General features: G+C 39.0%; 1 protein-coding gene across 1 annotated transcript in view; it reads right to left on the bottom strand.

The window, feature by feature from the left end:
- The window catches only part of LOC124795005 (UDP-glycosyltransferase UGT5-like), a 154,091-nt gene extending 150,421 nt beyond the window's left edge, over positions 1-3,670 (bottom strand). Inside the window, exon 1 of the mRNA XM_047258761.1 lies at positions 3,317-3,670. The gene's annotated coding sequence lies outside the window, so the exon portion shown is untranslated. The remainder of the gene's footprint in view (positions 1-3,316) is intronic.
- Between the last annotated feature and the right edge of the window lie 15,811 nt (positions 3,671-19,481).

Here is a 19,481-nt window from a genome sequence, read left to right as displayed (position 1 = left end):
TGAATATCTCATATGAGACAGTACTGAAATTCGCAAAGCATCCTTCTGCTCTAAGAATGCCTTGAGTTTCACTGATCTAAAGCATTTGTTAATTCAGTACAAATACTGGTATTGGTAAGCTTCCAGGTTGTTACGGTATTACGATTTATAGCTTGTTCAATACAACATAAAAGTTATTTGTGCAAGTGACTAAGTTCTTACCATTATTCACTGAAGTTTGTAAACAATCTGTGCTTTCTCAAGCACTAACACAGTAAGATTAACAAGGAAGTTACCATTTTAAAAAAGTTGATGTCTCCTCAACTACAGAACATAGATGTATAGCTGATGTGTTTCTCAATTATCAGTGTAATCAACATAAGCCCATCCATATTTATCATAACATAATGGCTACGTATGTATAAGAGCAAAACAAGAATCTAGTTAATGAATATGCAGTTTTAGCGTGTGGAAGGAGTGCCTAGAATGATATTTTTTTTATCTTTTCTTCGATATCAAGTTATTTTCAGTGTTCTCCTTTATTTCAAATTGTAGGTAGCCGAAGGTAACATAAACTGAAATAGGGCTATCTTATGTTGTACTCCCGTGCAGCACCATTTTTCTGAAATTGATGGTTTATTATGACTGTTTAAGGTAACAAAAAGTTTGATAGTATAATTTCTAGAGTTCACTCAGCCACATCTACAGCAGAAAATATTGTTAACTCATATCTCACATTGAGGCAACAACTTTACATCTTTTGGTGAATGTTTCAGAGCAAGAAAATTATATACCACCTAGAATCATTCCTATACACACAAATTATTTGTGCTTACTCAAGCTAGGTTTAAGACAGTAAAATTAACAGGAGAGTCACTCTTTTCAAGAAAGCTACAGGATATGTCTGTTGTGTTTCTCAGTTATTAGTATTTCCCTCATAACCACACCCATATTTATCATAAAGTAATTGTCTGTGTGACATAAGAACATAGGTACTTGTTATTCAGCTAACAGGGAATCTTTAGTTATTGATTCTACATAATCGTAACAGTGGAAAGAGTGGCTAGAGTTGTGTTTCTAAATTTCTCTTTAATTGTCAAACAAATTGTCTCAGTCATTCTTTTTCTTTGTTTCAGAAATGACTGTTCGCCCAATGAAGCGGCTACTATTGACACTCAAATATTTTGCCTCTGTTGATTTTTTCTGCCCACTGGTGACTTAAATGGTGCTGACAAAGGGACAACCAGCAGAATTATTAAAAAGACACTGGACAACATATACAGAAGACAGTTTTGTTAATTATTTGTTCTCTAATGTAATTAAGTGAAAATAAAATACACACATGTATATGGAACAATATACTTCTAATCAGAAATCATTTAATTTGTATTTTCTGATCCTAATTTTGAACTTGATGCTTTTTTTTTCAGCCAATACAGCTCTTCCTTCTCTGACTCTAGTCATGCCACTTTCCAAGCAGTGCCACTTGCAACTCTGCTAATTCTTCCACATTTGAGAACAGGTACTTTTATTCTGAAAACAAAACTGACAGGTTTAAGCTGAGATGACTGTAGAAAAGGAAGAACACAATGAATATCATACCTCCAGTTACTTCCCCTTCCCTCCCATACCACATATAGCAGCTAAAGATGATTGCAAAAGACAAAATTATTTATGAAACAGTTACTGTTCCTCAAACATTTAGAGTGAGATACAATAACAGCTTCCAGTGTGGATATGTGCCATAGGTACATTTCTAGCACAGGATTATAAAAAAGATTATGGTTATTTATTGTAGATGTTGACATATTAATCATCATATACATGCCCAATATAATTGTTGATAATCGTAACATAGAAACGAGATTTATATAGGCCCAATATCTGCAAAAGTGGATGCACAATGTTCAGAAATTCCAGCAACGATACTCTCTGTAGAAACTCCTTGCTGCTGTTTATTTATTTATATCCCATAAGTCTAATACTGCAAGACATTCGCTTGGATGTAGGACGTGTTAGAATTATTACAAATAATACAATAGGAATACATAAAAGTACCTCTTGCAAGAGGATATCTGGTATAAGACAAAATACACATTAATAAGTATGGAAAAAATTACATTAAAAAAAAATGGTAGATCTTAATAGCTAAATGAAAGACACAGTAATGTTAACAGTGATTGCGAGTATCGTAATGCACAATAGCACATCAAGTTAGTAAATGAAAAAATCAATTACAGTTAACTCTACTGAAATATTCTTCTACCAAATAGAAGGACTTATCTAATAAATACTGTTGTTTAAATTTCGGAAGCTTGTGGATAAGTAATTTCAGTGATGGTGGGAGAGCATTGAACACCTTGAAGCTCATGTAATGGGCTCCTTTTTGTACAATAGTAAGGTTTTTTTATTCATAATGGAGTTCCATCTTCCTCCTGGTATTGTGGGTATGGTATGAATCATTGGTTTTGTACGATTGTCCATTTTTACCAATGAAACGTAACAGGGAGTAGATATATTGGCACGCAGTTGTCAGTATCCCTAATTTTCTGAAAAGGTTCCTACAAGAATGTCTAGGCTGGACTCCTCTCATTATCCTAATAACTCTCTTTTGGGCAATGAATATTGTTTTGGATAATGGCTGAGTACCCCAGAAAACCATGCCATACAGCAATAGTGCCTGGAAATAACTAAAATTAGCAGTTTTTGTGGTTCTCGGTCGCATACAGTGGCAATAATACGAACAGCGAATGTTGCTGAGGTGAGTTTTTTGTGGAGGTGCAAAATATGTTCAGACCATTTTAGACTGTTGTCAATGTGTACACCCAGAAACTTATTGACTCAACTTGTAGTAGCTCACTACCATTCAATGTAATACTTAATTGATCCTCAACTTTTTTCCTTTCTTGGAAATGTACGAACTGGGTCTTACTAACATTTAGTGATAACCCATTATTTACAAACCAATTACATACTTCACTAACGAGTTTATCATTTTAAGACATAAATACAATAGCATGTTAAATTAGTAAGGCATCTCAGGATTGTCGGTCAACTCAATGATGTCTGTGTCACAGTTGGAGATACTGAAAAGACCAACTATTTCATAAACGTTACCGCATTTCACTGTTGCTTGTATATAAGTCCCTATAGTATTTTTGAGAGGTTGTTTATGAATGCAAACAGTTGCATATTTTTCCCATACTTTATTCGGAAATCTAGAAAGATCGCTTACTGGTCAAACAACAAATACCCTATCCTTTAAGTAATTTTACGATAGATCGTTACACTGTTATACATGCGAACCTACAAATGTAGTTAAATGTTTTGCACTAACACTTTCACTGAATGAGACGGCAGAAGTTTTCGTGTTTTCTACTACACTCTTGAACTCATCTACAGTATCTATCAGCCTCAAAATATCCTCAAACGAACAATCATGCGATCTGGAACGCCAATCGCTCACGTAACACGTTAGATAATAGATACGCAGACGACGACTGAAGTTAATATGAAATGACGTGCACGAAAATTGTTGCCAACTTAACAGGACGGGAACGGAGAATAAAATGCTGTCATACAAGGAGCTCTCCAAGTTAACTCCTATTCCTCGTTCAGATATCCCTAGATTTAACTCACGATTGTACAACTGACCCTTAAAGTTGTTCATTCTCTACACTTCACAGCAGATCCTGTTCCACCAAGTCAAGAAAGTCCTGCGCGCCATCTACCCGTGAATCCATGTAAGCTTTGGACTTTACGCATTCACATTCCTCGCTGGCTAACCGCTCTGATCGCTTCAAGCAAAGCGTAGGCGGCGAAATATCAGGCACGTCATATTTTTTCATGAGAAATTTATGCAGAAGGAAATAAGATCTATCCTGAGTATCGAACACAGATGCTTTTTTTTTATTTTTTTCTATATTTTGTTAATTTCAATCCACTGGTCGCAAGCTAGCAGCGCTACAGCTAAGCGATTAGCGATTCTAAAAATATGGATAATATACCGATATATGCTTTAAAATGATACAGAGTGTTGTGATTTTTACGAAGTTATGTTACTAATGTGATTTTCGTGATGATTTTCATTAAAATACAGTTGTTGCGTTCGAGATGTTTGCAAAATACGATGTGCTTATGTTTATTCCTGTGGTATCGTTATTCAAGTGATACTCAGACGCATAAATTCGACGTTATCTAGGTATTTTGCACTCCGTTTGTGAAAAAATTGTAAAACCAAAACGATTCGTCATACAGTCGGCACCGAACCAAAGAAATACGAACCAAGCATCATAATGGCGGCTGGGAGTTTGGCGTCTCCTGTAATCCGATGCGTCTCGGAGGCCGTTGTGCGGGAGACAATTGTGTCCATGACGCAGTTGGGATTGTCGTGTGAGCTCCACGGCGTCCGCAGTTCCGGAGTCACCCCGTGTGTTGTGTCGGGCGGGCGTTCGGCCTGTCCTAGAGGGATGCAGCCTAGTCTGCGCTGTCGGAGGAAGAGCGCTTCATCGTATGTGGCTCGCGCATACGGCGCACCGCGAGCCGCTACTGCGCCCCTGGCCAGCAGGTGACGCCTACCCATGCCAGCGCTCAGCGCGGCTGCGAGCCATGTGGTACCGCGTGTCCAGGGCCCACCGCCACTCCTCGCTTGGCGCCCGCTGGCCATTTGTCGCTCCCACCACGGCGCTGGGTGAGGACGGGGCTACTCGACCGTACAACAATTTTTTCCTCGTCTAAAATCAATATTTTTTTCAGCCAAGCCAAGCCAAGTCAACGCTCAGGGCTCTACATCTACGTACGTACTCTGCAAATCGTTGTGATTCACATAGCACAGGGTACCATTTGTTAGGGATTTTTCTCATTCTCTTCACGTACGAAGTGCAGGATGAATTATTGTTTAAACGCCTCTGTGCACGCTGTAACTAATCTAATCTTGTTCCAAGTATCACTACGGGACCGATATGTAGTACATTCCTAGGTTCATCATTTGAAGCAGGTTCATGAGACAGCGTGAGCAGGCTTTCTCGGGATAGTTTAAGTATGTCTTCAAGAGTATTACAGCTCTGTTTCTTCAGCATCTCCGTGACATTCTTCCATGGTGTAAAATAACCTATGACCATCTGTACTGCCCTTCTCTGCATGCATTCAGTGCCCCTCATTAGTATAGGTCTCATATAGGTCCCACACTTTTGAGCGTTATTCTAAGACGGTTACATAAGTGATCTCGTTCATAGAATCAGTGCATTTCCCCATAATTATACCAACAGACTGAAGTCCGACATGTGTTTTGCCCATGAATGAGCCTTTGTGATCATTCCATTTCATATCCCTACAAAGCATTGTATACAGGTATTTGTATGAGTTGACTGATTCCTACTGTGACTCATTAATATTTTAGTCATAGGATACTTTTTTGTGTTCTGTGGAGTGCACAACTTTACATTTCTGAAAATTTAATAACAAGTTGCAACCGTTGCACCACTTTGAAATCTTATCAAGATCTGAGTACTTGTGCAGCTTCTTTCAGACACTACTTCATTATAGATAACGGCATCATCTGTATAATGTCTGATGTTACTGTTAACAATGTCTGCTAGGTTACTAATATAAAACATGAATACAAGAGTCCTTAAACATTTCCCTGGGGCACACCCCAATTTTCTTCTACATCTGTCAATGATTCCCCATACAAGATAACTTGCTGCATCATCCCTATCAAAAAATCCTCAGGCCAGTCACAAATTTCACTTGATACGGTACCCCACATTATCATACTTTTGACAACAGGTGTAGATGTGGTACTGTCAACTGGGGTGATTTTGACCTCCTGGGTGTAAAATTGACCCTGCGGGTCAATTTCATCCCTTTCTTTCCATTTCTGGGTAAACTTACATATCCTCCTGAAAATAAAAATTGCCATATAATACAATGGAATCTGTTGATTTGAATTCCCATAATTTCAAATAAAATTTAAAAAAATAACATACTTCAAAAATGTGTATGCAAGTCCTACATGTCTGCTTACAATTAAACTTGGGAAAAACTTTCTTGGCCCAGAAGAAATAGTTAATCCTATAATCAGGTTCCGAAATGTTCAAAGTCACACATTTTAATGAAGTTGTCTGATATTGTTAGCAGTAGCCCACAAACAATTTTAATGATTAAAAATTCACGTTTTTTAAAAAGTCTTAAGCAGTCTCTGTTTTTATAAGTGTTCTGTTTAATGCACAAGTCTTAGATTGAGATTGGGGTTTTTGTTTTAACTGTAAAAAATGGACACAATAGGCTATAAATATATTAGTTAAGTTAAAGAACAAAACATCAGTCTGAACAGATAAAGTAAAGTCATACATAAACTAAAAATGGGACTGCAATGCCTAGAACTTACCAAAGGTCTCCATTTGCAAGACAGACCTAGATTTGGATAAGGAAACATTGGAAGAAGTGATCTTGTTAATTAAAAATAATCAAGAGACAACAAAAGGTGCAGCCACGAGACTAGGTATACCAAAAAATTCAGCAAAAAGCCCGTGAAGGACAATGGACAAATTGAGGAAGGAAATACAAGTGTACTAACATCAGAAGAAGAATCTATATTAGCAAATTTTGTTCCCACTACTGCTGACTGGGGGTTTCCATCGGATACTACGGGTATTACAGTTATAACAAAAAGATATCTAGACTTAGTTAGACACAGTAAAAGATGATCCCAAAATAACCATCCAGGTAATGATAGGGCCCATGTTGTTGTTGCTGTTGTTGTTGTTGTGGTCTTCTGTCCAGAGACTGGTTTGGTTTGATGCAGCTCTCCATGAGGGGACTGATGACCTCAGATGTTGAAGTCCCATAGTGCTCAGAACCATTTGAACCACTTGAACCAGCTCTGCATGCTACTCTATCCTGTACAAGCTTCTTCATCTCTGAGCAACTACTGCAACCTACATCCTTCTAAATCTGCTTAGTGTATTCATCTCTTGGTCTCCCTCTATGATTTTTACCCTCCACGATCCCCTCCAATACTAAATTGGCGATCCCTTGATGCCCAGAACATGTCTTACCAACTGGTCCCTTCTTTTAGTCAGGTTGTGCCACAATTTCCTCTTGCCACAGCCAGTCTACATTTTATATCCTCTCTACTTTGACCATCATCTGTTATTTTTCTCCCCAAATAGCAAAACTCCTTTACTACTTTAAGTGTCCCATTTCCTAAACTAATCCCCTCAGCATCACATGACTCCATTTGACTACATTCCATTATCCTCATTTGGCATTTGGTGATGTTCATCTTACATTCTCCTTTCAAGACACTGTCCATTCTGTTCAACTACTCTTCCAGGTCCTTTGCTGTCTCTGACAGAATTACAATGCATCAGCAAACCTTAAAGTTTTTATTTCTTCTCCATGGATTTTAATTCCTGCTCCAAATTTAGCTTTTATTTCCTTTACTGCTTGCTCAATATACAGATCGAATAACATCAGGGATAGGCTACAGCCCTGTCTCACTCCCTTCTCACCCACTGCTTCCCTTTCATGCCCCTCTACTCTTATAAGCAGTGGCGTAACGTGAGGGGAGACTTTGAGACTTAGTATTCGTGCTTAAAAAAGATGCAATAGCTATTCATAACTTTCTACTAAGAGCTCTAAATGTGCGAAGACATCAGTTTTGCAGCCCGCGCTGCACCCTGAGTATTGGTGTAATCTGTCTGCTTGCAGGCTAGGCGCAAACTGAGACGCGTATAGCGCGTGTGTCGCGACGCAGCGCACCGCGCGTTTTTGTAACATCGCAGGTTCAAATAGGACCGCGCAAATTGCGACGCGACGCGACTGGGACGCGACACGCGCCTGCGCCAGGTCGCACGGCGTTGTGGTTTTTTTTTATTTTTATTTTTTTTATTTGGCCTTTGAGTGTGTACTCAATTTAGCCATCGGCAACACAGTGACAATGTACACATAATTGAATAAACAAATACAGAAATGCATTTTTACAAGAATAAAAAGCTTAACTGTTACAGTTTTGTACTTAATGTTTTAAAAATTGAATTGAATTGAAAAATAATTAAAAGTGTCTTGGCTTACAATTCACACCAATTCTGAAATATCTTCATCAGCAAGATATATTTATAATTGACGTACACCATTAAAACCTACAGATTGTGACCAGTACTCTTGATGAAGTTAACGATCACTTTATATAGACGAACATCTTTAGTACACAAAAGAGAAGAAGCTGATTGAGGAAGATGGTAGCCCATACTCAGCAATATCTTCAAAAAGACCAACCGTTCACGGTCAAATTTGGGGCACATAAATAAGATGTGGTTGACATCAGCTTCCGACTCAGGATCACACTAACATGCTGGTGAACTGTAAACGTTGATCCGATGTAGATGCTGTGGGAAAGAGGCATGATTGAAGCGGAGTCTTATGATGGTAGAAATCGTGGATCGGTCCAGATGTGTCCTCATGAACCACGGCTGTGAAGGAATCCGAGGTTGTAGCACTGCGTAATAACCGCCTTTTGTCTGTTGAGAAACGTTCCACATTTCCTGCCATTGTTGTCTTGCGTGATCCTTGACTGCACGTAAGTAGTCTGCAAAAGGAAGCTGCAGATCCAGGACGGTGCCTGACGTTGCCGCTTGTTTGGCTAATGCATCGACTTCATCATTATAGACGATACCAGAGTGGGAAGGTACCCACAACAAATGGATCGTCCGGCCCGTGCGTGTGCTGCGAATATATTCAGATATCGCATCCAAGATATAACTGTTGGTCGTTTTGTTCCATCGACTGTACTGAATGTTTTTAAGAACGCTTTGCGAGTCAGATACTATCAATATCTTGGGAAAGGAAGTGCTAGAGACAAACTTAAGTGCTTCCAAAACTGCCACTGTCTCCGCCGTAAAAATAGAAGTGCTCGTAGGCAGTTTGAAGGTTTTGCGGATCTGGATCTGAGGGCTTGAGGCAGTTTTTCGCGCCACGCGTCGCGCGTGCCTCGCTAGCACCGTGGGAAATTTGAGGCGGGGAGCGGAAAGTAGCTCGGCCATATGCTCACATCGGAACGGCGCATATGAGCAGTGGTAGTATTGCGCGTACGATAAATTTTGCCTCACTGCGTGCTACATTTTATTGCCTTTGGGTAGTGTTTCGTTTTTCGCCATTTAAACGCTCCGGCTTTCTTCGTTAGTACGTTATACTTTTCTGTTATTTATATCTGTATATTTTTGTTTTGTTTTTCTTCTGTCAAGAAAAATGTATACTTCAGTAACTGATGAGCCATTGGCCGCTGGAATTATATCATATGCCTCCGCGATGTTTTCAGATCGCAAGAAGGGGCAGAGTGTAGTGAATAACGAAGCAAGGAATATTATAAAATCATGTGATTAAGAATTAAGGCAGGAAAGTAAAACAAGGTTATCTTCCCACTGCCTAGTATGCTGGCTATCTGTACGATCTGTTACAAAAATTTAGAAAGGGATAATCTCCACACGTGTGATCCCTTTGTGTTCCTGGTAAAAAACGTCCAAGAACTCAAGTATAGAAGTCTCACTGTGATTACTCTGATATGGATGTAATAATGTAATATGACACGCTGTACTACATGAACGTGAACGTCACATTTCCACTGCAAGCTAGAAACAGTGGAAAAACAGTCTCAAATAACAATGTTTTAATTGGTTCGGCGTGATGAGAAAAAGCATTTCAATTGTTGTATGCACATTATCAGCATTAATAAACTAATTATACAACAGGCTACACAAATGAAGAAAATGATCGGTATTATTACGAAAGTAGGAATATCCCAGAAGAATGTTATGATTAGATATATTTAATTTGTTGAAATGTACTGCTGACAAAGGCAGACCTATTTTCAGACAATGTTTTTCGAACTCCAGCTCACAAGGCACACTTGGCTAGTTTGTGCATTCCTGTCGCGCGCATTATAAAAAAAAAAAAAAAAAAGATTCAAATGGCTCTGAGTACTATGGGACCTAACTGCTGAGGTCATCAGTCCCCTAGAACTTTGAACTACTTAAACCTAACTAACCTAAGGACATCACACACATACATTCCCGAGGCAGGATTCGAACCTGTGACTGTAGCTGTCGCGCGTTTCCAGACTGTAGCGCCTAGAACCGCTCGGCCACTCTGGCCGGCGAGCGCATTATCCTTCGCTGCTAACAATACATTGACCATTGTGTTGTGCGACAGATCATTTGTTTTTTTTTCTCAATAACAACTATTTTATTCGCGATCACACATTGTCAGTTTGGCAAGCCGTAGGTGAGTAACCAGTATCTGGCATGTGCCTATCATTCCGCTTGAAGGAACGCTCGTCATTATTTTAATACTGCTCAGATCAAGAGACGGAATAAAATCCTTTGGTAACTTTCCATTCCAGTCGCTCAGTGTTAAAAATACGATGGGTTACGGGGATTCCACCAAAATTCCAACAGAATTGGCAATCTATTTGTGTGAGAGTTGTTAACCTTTTCTCATTCGAAGAAGCATCACCGTTTGTGAGTAACGGCCACATTTCTCTTGGTGACTGATTTAATTGTGCTTCCTTTGCCACAGTGTAATTTGCCAAACTCATCTCACAGCAGCTATTGAGACAGAATTCCGAAACGGGTGCCTCATTAAACAAATAATTGGCAATCACAGATCTCAATAGCTTACGAGAAACCTCATAGTGTCGGTTTGCAGTAACACAAAATAAGAAATTTAATGTTTATTTTCATACTACGAAGCTCTTGTTTCACTAGCTGTCGATAACTCTTAAAAAATTAGTCACTGGAGTGAAATAAATAGAAAGGGAAGTATAAGTACTGATATATCGCCGTAGATAAGAAAGTTCCGTATTTTTAAGAGTTGGCAAAACACTCTCCTCCTTGTGTGCTATCATTCGCCAGACTTTCGTTTCGATGTCTCGAGCGGTTTAGGAGATATGAGAGATGTTGCGAGTATTTCATTCTCGCGTGCGTGAGATCGGAAGTGAGCGCGGTACATGGGATCCATTTTCTCGAGATCGGAGGCAGATAGAGACCTCCTCCCAAGTCTAAACAAAAATTCTGAATGTTAGCTAAATTTCATACACAGCAACATATGGTGTAATACGCAGCAAACGCAAAATCATAGCAACCCCTAGTTTTCGATGCAAACTTTTTGAGTTTTGCGTAGTGTCTTACTAAAATGTGTACATCACAATAAGAATGGTCATTAGCGAGGTGATGGGCACTTTGCCACGAAGATGACATATAACGCTACAAGTAAGACAAAAATGATGTATTTTCAGTCAATAGTTTCCGTAAAATCGTTTGTGAAAGATAACAGGTTGCTCGCGCTTCGGTTCTGTCAGCGTAGACTCGTAGAGCGTCGCCAGTCGGCGCGTGCGAAGTATGGTGTACGCGTCGCAATATGCGCTGGACCCGTGCGACTCGTGCGTGTCGCGCGGTAGTGTCGTGTCACAACCATAGAGTAAATATCTCTCGAGTGAGCATTCAGATGCGCAGAACAGATTTCGTGTTGTCAACATACATTGCCGGCCTGGTCACGTGATCTCGGGACGTCGTGTGTTTGTGCGTATAGCGTCCTGTATATTTAGAATGTCACTACATCCCTAGTACAGACGGATTCTTTTCGTACGTGTCGTGGATTATTTACATATGTTGCGCGGTCATTTTAACAGTATCCATTTGATACTGGGAATAAACCAGCTACGTAACTTTTAAGGGCAAGTGATATTACATTCTGCTTCTTTGCGATAGGTGTCATAGTTCAGATGCACTCGATTTTTGGTAGTTTTCTGTATGATACGGCACTTTATAGTATTACAGAGCCTGACGTACATTTTTGCAGTGATAGTCCTGCAAAACGACTTGAAAGTACACTAGTACTTTTGCAAGTGTCCGAAAAACACCGAATTTGCCAAACATTAGCGATTATATCCCTGCTAATTCGTCCTTTTTTCTTGTATTTCTGACTTTTATTTTCTCGTTTTTGCGACTTAAAGCATAATTTTTCTTACTGGTGGCACTTTGAGGTATTTATTTAACGCATTTTAAGTACTTGCTCCCAGTTTATTGAATAAATAGTAGACTGAGTAATCTATATGCATAGTCGACAAGTCACTGATAAATGCATGGAGGATAGTATTTACTGAAACAACTAACCTTTCCCTTTCCTGTTCCACTAGTAAATTTACGAGAGGAAGCAATTGTTTGTAAGCTTTTGTACGAGTCGTAATACTTGTTTTATACTCATAATATCGTAGAAAAATAGGTCTACAGAATCAAGCCTTAATTATAAGGCGTCTCGAAATTTTTAAACGTATACAGTGTCTCTTACTAATATGATAACTATACTTAGAGCTACATGGTATGTACGCATGAAAAGTTACTATCCCTCCTTTCACATATTTTTCTTTGCATCCGTAGCAACAACAGTAATTCACCCTCGCTATTACATTATCAACAAACGGTGAAACACAACAAAAACTCTTGATAGTATAAAGTTCAAACGCTGCAGAAAGCACACACGCACAGCGAAGTCCCGAAAACACGTGACAATCCTGGTTTAATGTTGACAACATGCGCAGAACGCAATGCTCACTCCAGAGATATTTACTCTATGGTCACAACATGCTATACGCGTCTCAATTTGCGCCTAGCCTGAGACTCGACTGCTCTGTCTCTGCCTCCCTTGCCTTACTGGCTGTGTGCGTCTGCGCTTTAGTGGCATTCTCGGCTCCCCTCCACTTCGCCTCTTCCACGAAGGCCGGTGCGCTGCACTTGCTAGCAGGTATCGAGACTAGTCTCTGCCGCTTTTACGCTGGCTTTTAACAAGGAAGTGAACAGTCGCGCGGTTTGTGTTTAGTCATTTTTGTGTGATTTTAGTGCATATTGTCGTTGTGTCGGCAACAAGAGTGAGCCAGCAAGTGAACACCTTACAGAATTTTTATTAAAAAGCCCTTTTCTACATTAACGTACGAAAAGAAGTGGGAATTGAAGGACAAACTACCTACTCCTATACTCTGTGTAGCTTTAAGTGAAGCCAAACAAAACCGCACTTTTCAGGCAGCCTGATACGAAAAGTATACTTGGCTGACTACGAATGCAGTTAATAACAGATTATATTGTTATATATGTCTTCTGTTTGGTGGTGAAAAGGAATGGTGCTATGAGGGCATTTGTACAGTAAATAACTTTGACAGGAAAGCACAATAGCATCAGATATCAAAACGTCACCTGCAGAACAAAGATTCATTTCAGTCATTGGGCAAAAGTGGAATTGAGCACGCGCTTTCTGAAGCCACTCGTCTGTCAGCAATAAAATACAACGAACAAGTTGCATCCAACAGGAGAGTATTGGCTCGTCTTATTCAGGCAATTGAATTTCTTTGTAAACAAGAACTAGCCTTTCGCGGCCATCGAGAAGACGAATCCTACAGTAACGAAGGTAACTGTCTGGAATTATTGTATTTACTAGCTCAAGAAGAGCAGGTAATCCGAGGCCATCTATCATCATCTTCAACCTTTAAAGGAACCTCTCCAGTTATACAGAACGATGTAATAGAAATGATAATTCACCCAGTTAATGAGAAAATAAAATCTGAAATTCTGAACTTCAATTTCATTTCGATTCAGGCTGATGAAACATTAGATGTGTCACGCAAGAGTCAAATGAGTATAATACTCAGGTACTGTATTGCAGACAAAATTGAGGAAAGATTCGTTGGATTTTACGATGTTTCTGGAGATAAAACTGCTGAAGGTTTGTCAAACATTATTCATGCAGTATTGAAAGACGAATGTAGAAGGAAAAGTGGTTAGTCAAACGTATGATGGCGCTTCAGTAATGGCGGGCAGAGGACTACAACAATTGGTGAAGTAGTTCTGTCCCTGTGCATTGTTTTTCATTGTTGCGCACACCAACTAAATTTGGTACTGTTACATGCCTCCGAAATCATACCGACAAGTACGCATGTTTGTAAGTGATCTTACTGCATTCCATTCGTTTTTCAGCAAATCATCAAAACGAACTGTATTGCTAACTGAGAAAGGATTTAAACTGCCACATGGAAGAAACACTCGCTGGAACTTTAGTTCCAGAGCAGTTTCAACAATACCTAGTCATTTCTCAGAGCTGATGATACAGACTCTCAGTGGGACCCAGAATCTTTCAGCTGTACTGTGGAAATGAAACGATGGATAGATAATCCTACATTTGTCTACTTGCTTTGCTTATACCGAGGGTGCTTTGTTTATGTTAATCAGATCTTTAAAGTTCTTCAGTCAAAATCTGTCAGTATAACTGCTTGCCACGGCGAAATAAGAACTATTTTAGAAACTTACACAATTAAGAACGGAAACGTTAATTGTTGAATGCATTAAATGCAGCTTGTGTTTGAATGGCAGCTTATCGTTCTGTGACAGTCAAAAGACATCTCTCAGGGCACTAACTTACGAGATACTGGATTTGCAAATTGTTCAGATGGAAAGAAGATTTCAAGACTTTCCCCATTTTCAGCTTGTTGAACTTTTGAACGAAAAGTGTTTCCCGAACTATCAAAAAGAATTCCCAAAGTTGAAACTGCTTCAGTTATTAGAACAGTACCCTTTTTTCAAACAAGAACAACTTGAAAATGAACTGTGTTAAACATATACGCTGATGAGAAAAAAAGCTCATCTCCAAGAATCCTCTTAAGGTATATGGTCAACAATGATTAGACACTGTTTATGAAGAAACAACGAAGTTCCTGCGTTTGGTTTTGACCCTGCCCGCAACTACATCAAGCAGTGAACAAAGCATGAGTTTTCTCAAACGAGTGAAGAATTATTTAAGGAATTCAATGTCCAACACCCAGCTGTCGTGTTTGAGCACGTTAGCAATAGAAAATACACTACTTGGAGAGCTATCCAGTGATCAGATCTTTGTAGACCGAGTTATAGACTTATTCGTGGAAAAAAAAGACAGGCGCATTGTGTACAAGAAAATATAAGTGCTACTTCTCTTGCTGCTGGAGTTCTACAAATTTGTCATCGTTTCTTGAACAAGTTAGTTATTATTATTATTATTATTATTGGCGGTGGTAGTGGTAGTAGTAGTAGTAGTAGTAGTAGTTGTTGTTGTTTTGTTTGATGCATTTTGTTTCATTTTGTCTCCTCAACCTCTACAACCACGCTACGCCACTGCTTATAAGTGCCATATGGTTTCTGTATAAATTGCAAATAGCCTTTCGCCCCCTGTATTTTACCCCTCCCACCTTCAGAATTTGAAAGAGTATAACAGTCAACATTGTCAAAAGATTTCTCTAAGTCTACCAATGCTAGAAACCTAGGTTTGTTTTTCCTTAATCTATCTTTTAAGATAAGTTGTTGGGTCAGTATTGCCTCGCATGTTCCAGCATTTCTACGGAATCCAAACTCATCTTTCCCAAGTTTGACTTCTACCAGTTTTTCCATTTGTCTGTAAAGAATTCATGTTAGTATTTTGCAGCTGTGACTTATTAAGCTGATAGTACAGTAATTTTCACACCTATCGACACCTGCTTTCTGTGGGATTGCAATTATTACATTGTTCTTGAAGTATGAGAGTATTTTGCCTGTCTCATACATCTTGCTCACCAGATGGTAGAGTTTTGTCATGGCTGGATCTCCCAAGGCTATCAGTAGCTCTAATGGAATGTTGTCTATTCCCGGGGTCTTTTTTTGACACAGATCTTTCATTGCTCTGTCAAATTCTTCACACCGTATCATATTTCCCATTTCATCTTTCATTTCCATAATATTGCCCTCAATTACATTTCCCTTGTATAGATCCTCTGTGTACTCCTTCCATCTTTCTGCTTTCCTGTCTTTGCTTAGGACTGGTTTTCCACCTGAGATCTTGATATTCATACAGGTGGTTCTCTTTTCTCCAAATGTCTGTTTATCTTTTCTGTAAGCAGTATCTATCTTATCCCTAGTGATACATGCCTCTACATCCTTACATTTATCCTCTAGCCATTCTTGCTTAGCCATTTTGCACTTCCTGTCGATCTCATTTTTGAGACGTTTGTATTCCTTTTCGCCTGCTTCATTTACAGTATTTTCATATTTTCTCCTTCCATTTATTAAATTCAGTATCTCTTCTGTTACCCAAGGATTTCTACTAGCCCTCACCTTTTTTCCTACTTGATCCTCTGCTGCCTTCATTATTTCATCCCTCAAAGCTACCCATTCTTCTTGTACTGTATTTCTTTCTCCCACTCTTGTCAATCGTTCCCTAATGCTCTCTCTGAAACTCTCTATAGCCTCTGGTTCTTTCAGTTTATTCAGGTCCCATCTCCTTAAATTCCCAGCTTTTTGCAGTTTCATCATTTTTAATCTACAGTTCATACCCAATAGATTGTGGTCAGAGTCCACATCTGCACCTGGAAATGTCTTACAATTTAAAACCTGGTTCCTAAATCTCCATCTTACCATTATATAATCTATCTGAAACCTTCCAGTATCTCCAGGCCTCTTCCATGTATACAACCTTCTTTCATGATTCTTAAACCAAGTGTTACTACCTATGATTAAGTTATGCTCTGCGCAGAATTCTACCAGGCGGCTTCCTCTTTCATTCCTTACGCCCAGTCCATACCTGCCTACTACTTTTCCTTCTCTTCCTTTCCCTATAGTCGAATTCTAGTCCCCCATGACAATTAAATTTTCGTCTCCTTCACTATGTGAATAATTTCTTTTATCTAATCATACATTTCTTTTCATCCGCAGAGCTAGTTGCCATATAAACTTGCACTACTGTGGTAGGCGTGGGCTTCGCATCTATCTCGGCTACAATAATATGTTCACTATGCTGTTCATAGTTGCTTATCTCTGCTCCTATTTTTTATTTATTATGAAACCTACTCCTGCGTTACCCCTATTTGGTTTTGTATTTATAACCCTGTATTTACCTGACCAGAAGTCTTGTTCCTCCTTCCACCGAACTTCACTGATCCTCACTATATCTAGCTTTAACCTATCCAGTTCCCTTTCTCAATTTTCTAACCTACCAGCCAAATTAAGGGATCTGACATTCCACACTCCAGTCCGTAGAACACCTGTTTTGCTTCTCCTAGTAACGATGTCCTCCTGAGTAGTCCCCCCCCCCCTCCCCCAGAGATCCCAATGGCGAACTATTTTACCTCCAGAATATTTTACCCAAGATGATGCCATCATCATTTAACCATACAGTAAAGCTGCATATGCTCAGGAAAAATTGATTTCAGTCATTTGCAGTACCAGCACAGCAAGGCCGTTTTGGTTTATGTTACAAGGCTAGATTAGTCAATCATCAACACTGTTGCCCCTGCAACTACTGAAAAGACTGCTGCCCCTCTTCAAGAACCACATGTTTGTCTGACCTCTCAACAGATACCCCTCCATTGTGGTTGCACCTATGGTGCAGCTATCTGTATCGCTGAGGCACACAGGCCTCCCCACCAACGGCAAGGTCCATGGTTCATGGGGAGAGATAGGGCCCATACATTTATGATACGGCCCATACATTTATTAAACAAAATAAGTTATCCTCACATCATGGCTTGCAAACAATCTTAGTCGCAGCAAGGCAGGAGTGACAAAAGTTCAACTTATCAAATATTTCTCAAATTTGGAAATAAGTGCCACAGATGTACCAGCCTGTGATGTATGATAATTATGATAAACCAAATCTCTCAGATGATCTAGAAAAGAAGAAACTGATATTTCATTGTGGAGTTAAGTATCCTGACTGTGTTCTCAATGATAGCAGATGTGTGGATCTGCTTCTGGTGTTCTGTTTCCAGTTTATGTTGCTTCTAAAAGTGAAAATTTGTATGATACTTAGACACAGGTAGGACCCTGTTGCAATGAACAGTGCTGTAGAGGTGGAACACACTGCAACAGAACTCAAGATGGTTGGTTTGACAGTGTAGTATTTACAGAAGGGTTTAAAAAAGTGCTGCTTCCTCGTGCTAAAAATCTGCTCAGAACAAAGATGATGATAGGAGGTAACCTAAGTTCACTTTTCACAAATGAGGTCTTCAGCTACATGTAGAACATGACAAAGTTTGTGTGTATCCCAGCCAACTCAACTCACTTACACAACCTTTGGATGTGAGTTTTTTCATCCCTTGTGAAGACCTGCTGGAGTGAAATAGTAACTGATTTCAAAATAAGCAGTCCTTGGTTCTCAATTGTATCAAAGGCAATGTTTCCAATCCTTCTTAATAAACTCATAAAAACTCTAGTGGATAAGATTAAGACAAAACTCCAAAATGTGTTCTTGGTATGTGGAATATTCCCATTTAAAAAAGAAGCTGTACTCTCTAAACTCCCAGTTGAATAGGATATGGAAGAGAAAAAGAAAGCTGTAACTGAATCTCTGGTTTCTTATAAAGACTCTAAGTGAAAAAAAAACAATAACTCTTTCAAATGCAAAAAGAAAGAAAACTGATGTAAGCCCTGGTAAAGCTGTTTGAGTTGTTCTTGCATTGAGCATTGGTCCAAAATTATTCACAAGATCATCAAATGAAAATGTGTGAGCATTACATAAAAATTTCAAATTGTCTGCATGTACAAATGATATAAATGATCCTCAGCTTAGTTGGTCCAAGTCATCCACAGTCCACTCAAAGACCAAGAGAAATTTCTTCCAAAAGTGTAGTTATTCTTTGTCAGAAGATAAAATTGGTGTAATGAAATTGCCAGAGACTACAGAAACTGAGGAAAGTGATTCTGATCCCTCAGGCAGACCTGTTGTTGAAAATTTGCTGCTCACTTTGTACAAGTGTCAAAATCTTTTTTCAAATTCCTCTGTTATAGGGAAAGTAGTTGGGGGTAAAAGGGGCAAGCAAACTTTTCACTGTGTTTGTGTTATTTGGTTGCAGCAAAGGAAAAGGGAGTCAATATAAAGGGGGTTCACATCCCCCCGACTCAATGAAAACTACTTGTTTTTCAAAAGAGCTTGTTATATTCACTGTCCCATTCTGTGATGTGACTGGTAAGTTGCCTCCAACAGAGATACAGGCTGATGGACATAGAATTCTGTGTAAATTTCTGGGGATGGTTTTAATAAAAGAAGTTTTATGTTTTTTGTCAATAAAAGTTTTTTGTAGTGTGTTTTAAATAAAGAAATGATAATTGTATTTGTAGAAATTTGTGTTTCAGTAATACTTGGATTATCAACATTTTACAAAACATCCAGTTTTCAATGGGGATTATTCAGATCCATTTACATTGGTCATACTCTTGCTGCACTACACTAAAACTTATCCCAGGACCACTCTGCATGTGTTTATAATAAAACAAATTTGAGTGTGTCAACTTAATCCCACATCGCAGGGGTTTTCCACTAACCTATGAAGAATATAACATACACAGTGCACTGTGGGTGTTTGCATAGAAATAATGTACAATAATAAAAATCATCATGAATAGAAATTCATAAATGCAAGAGATATTCTACGAAACATCAAAAAAGTGTCAGTCTTACCC

The sequence above is a fragment of the Schistocerca piceifrons genome, chromosome 4 (genome assembly GCF_021461385.2).
Source record: "Schistocerca piceifrons isolate TAMUIC-IGC-003096 chromosome 4, iqSchPice1.1, whole genome shotgun sequence".
NCBI classification, from domain to species: Eukaryota; Metazoa; Arthropoda; class Insecta; order Orthoptera; family Acrididae; genus Schistocerca; species Schistocerca piceifrons.
The sequence above is the reverse complement of the archived record's forward strand: the minus strand, read 5'-3'. Positions and strand labels throughout refer to the sequence as shown.